Here is a 3,418-nt window from a genome sequence, read left to right on the forward strand (position 1 = left end):
CGGGGTTTGTGTGTGTGTGTGTGTGTGTGTGTGTGTGTGTGTGTGTGTGTGTGTGTTGCCGAGCACCAAACCACAGTTGTTGGTTAAAGCTGGTTACGACACGTGACTGGGGGAGGGGCCGGAATTCTTGCCCGCTTGTGTAATGCCCATATCAGCATCTTGTGTAACGCCACATGCCTTCAAGGTGCAAGTCGTGATATCATGGAAATCAAGACATCCTCAATCAACCTAGGTTATGAAGCCTCTAAGTACATGTCATATCTACTCAAAGCACTGAATATGTGCATATAGCAAGAGAAACGTGCACTTGAAAACCATATCATGACCACACATTCAAATGCAAACGACAATCAAATAAATTATTTTCCTTTCCTGCAGGACAATGGGGTGTAACATACGGCCTTTCCTTGCTGATGTAAACTAAAAATCCCAATGAAAAGACAAACACCATCTTCCAAAGCCGTGCAAGCCAATCCATCAATGTGAACCAAAGCTGCTATGAAATCTAATATGGCATCAAAACTCGCATTAGAAATAGAAGGTCTAAGAAACTTGCATACAAACAAAGCCGATGGTTGAGCAGCTACTCCTTGGAGCTTCTCACCCCTTTTCATCCTTGAGATGATGCTGATGATAGCGGCGTAGAGCTTCACACACACATCCAGCTTGTCATCAAAGTTGTTGAATGATCCTAAGGCAACATGGCATTGAGGATGATCAATGGCAAGATGGTGACATCACTGTTTTTCACTCACCTATCAAAAGCTGGTCAGTAGACATTTACTTCGCTATCAAGTGGCTCAAAATCTGCGCGCGTGATGATTGTGATGAATTGTGTGCACAATCACGCCACCAGCAAAAAGGTCTCCACACAGCCCCAACTTGGTTCACATGTCCTGCCCCTAGCCCTGTATGGGCTACAATGTATTATTACTATTGAGTGGCGAGGTTGGGCCCAAAACCACATCTACAAACTCGTATAAAATTAGCATGCAATAATCCTTTTCAAAGTACAAGCAAACCAATCAAAAGTAATCACTACTTAAAATCACAACTAACAATAAATTCTAAGGCAAGCAAGCATACTAAATCATGTCCCAAAAGAACACATTGCATGATGATGGCAGAGAGATATGGCCAAAGAGAGAGATTGAAAGACAGTATGAAGATCTTATGCAGCTTCTAAAGACACACAAATACACTTTCATTAATGTCATACATTCATACCCTTAGGAAAACGATGGCAACTTGTTGCTTTTGAGAAATGCATACTGAAGTGTAGATGTGGACCTGCCATCTGCACATCATACTGCCACGCTCTTGAACTTTGAAAGTTCACTGCTTTTGACATGCTTGATAGTTATCTTTAGCTGCATGATAGAGAACCCAAGAAGGCAAAGGCCGAGAAAATGCTTACTTGGAGAGTGGGCACAGGAAGGGGATATCAATCATTTAACAGCTGGGCGGAGCTTTGGAGGTGAGAGGGGGTTGGGGTCGCCTGTCTGTTGACGACGCAGAGAGTGGACGTGTGCCTCCCCAACTTGTCAGCAAACCCAGTACCTGATTTGTTTATCTCAGCATTGACTTCTTTGTGAGGCTGCTTTCCAAGACGGTATGTATGCAAAACACAGTATTCCTTCAGCAGGGTGCATGGCTGAAAAATCGGGGACAGAATATAAGCATAGTGACCTGCAGGTGGCTTGTTAGGTCCTATCGCAGCATTGTTGAGCACATTGAAGCAATGGGACTGCCTACACTTGAAGTTGCATCCAGCCACCAATCTTTTGATTGGACAGGAGAGAGAGAGAGAGAGAGAGAGAGAATGCCACAGGAGGACCTGCTCGTAGGAGCCTGCATCCCTCATCAACCTGCTATGCCATCATCGAGCCTACCTCTCTCAAGGCTATGCATGCCTCCCTCCACCTCTCTGTCGCAAAGGCTGTGCAGATATGTGTGATGAGAGAGAGAGATAACCTTTCAAATTGGGGGTCGCAGAAGCGGAAAGAAAGAGAGAGAGAGATAGCTCTAGCACAACGTGCCGGGCGGCCAATTTCCAGCCATGAAATGATTCTGCAGAATCCTCCACTGTGAGCTGCCAATCTTGAGCACATCAGCTCCGGCCAGCCCTCTACGAGTCTGTTTTTCCGAAATGCTTTGCTCTGATTGGATGGGAAGGTGCCGTTGGCTATGGCTGGAAGAGGCAGAGCGTGGGCTACACTGGCCAGCTAGCCAATTGGCGGCCAAAAAGGAGCTGCACACGTAGGCTTCACGCCCCTGGTAGATGCTTTTTGGCTGGCCGGCCGTCTTAGATGTGCTCGTGCTAAGAGAGAGAGAGAGAGGGAGAGAGCATTTCAAATTGAGGCTGGCAGAAGCCGTTCGAACTGAATCCAAAGCTCTGTCGTGCGGCCGACTCGTGCTTGACTGACCCCTGAGTTTCACTGCCTCTCTTTCTTTCTCCCCCCCCCCTCTCTCTCTCTCTCTCTCTCTCTCTCTCTTTTGGAACGTCGCAGCTTGCGCCACGTGTAAAGGGTAATCCCCTCTGCCATATTATGTTAGTATGATTATAATGGGGAAGGGATTCCGGCCCCTCCCCCGGGACACGTGTCAATAGCTGCAACCTCCGAGAGGTTTCGATGAGTGTCCACTGAGCGCCAAGCGACACAATGAGCTGAGAGAGAGAGAGAGAGAGAGAGAGAGAGAGAGAGAGGTGCAGCTTTTGTGCGACGAAATCGTTTTTGAGCTTGGTTGCATCCCTGGCTAGTTGTACGGCTCCCACACGACCTTCGTGCCCTCCAACTCCAGTGTGGGAGTTGCAAATCATACGCATGCGTAGGGAACATGAAGACGCCATAATGATGATATCCATTAGTGTGGGAGCTGCAGCCGGTGTTCAAGCTTAGCATAGTAGACTCGAGGTCCATGGTGCAGGCAGTAGCGGCCAGGAGAAAGGAGAAGCAAAAATCCGGTTGGGCCAATTGAATGAAGCCGGTGGTTGTTTTTTTTGGGGGGGGGGGGGGGGGGGGGGGGGGGGGGGGGTATAGGAGGAGAGGTTGTTTGGGGGGGGGGGAGGGAAGAGAGAGTGTAAGAAACTAGGCAACTAGGCTCTCCTGGATCCTCCTCCCAACCTCCCTTTATAAGTGGGCTCCTAGCCCCTTGTCCTAGACGGATCCCCTGTCCACACTGCCTAGCCCGGCCCTTGGCCGTAGTCCTTGCCTAGCCTAGTTCTTAGGGTAAAGGACCCTTGTCCTGACATTACTTCCCCCTTAAGGAAGAGTTTTCGTCCTCGAAAACACAAGTAGTAATATCTTCTTAAGAATACTGATGTTCTCGTTATTGACGTCCCATAAGTGAGCCAGTTGTCTGTATGACCGATAATTGGTGTAGTGAGGAGGTTCAATGAAACCAAGAGGAATATCTT

General features: G+C 48.2%; 1 long non-coding RNA gene across 1 annotated transcript; it reads right to left on the reverse strand.

The window, feature by feature from the left end:
- Window positions 1-511: 511 nt before the first annotated feature.
- LOC147437509 (uncharacterized) lies at window positions 512-2,361 on the reverse strand. The gene is made up of 2 exons (XR_015184881.1): window positions 1,228-2,361; window positions 512-908 (listed from the first exon to the last, which is right to left on the reverse strand). It is a non-coding gene; the product is annotated as an uncharacterized LOC147437509 (long non-coding RNA).
- Window positions 2,362-3,418: the final 1,057 nt, after the last annotated feature.

Source organism: Adiantum capillus-veneris, chromosome 17 (genome assembly GCF_014529385.1).
Source record: "Adiantum capillus-veneris isolate H3 chromosome 17, ASM1452938v2, whole genome shotgun sequence".
In the NCBI taxonomy this organism is placed as follows: domain Eukaryota; kingdom Viridiplantae; phylum Streptophyta; class Polypodiopsida; order Polypodiales; family Pteridaceae; genus Adiantum; species Adiantum capillus-veneris.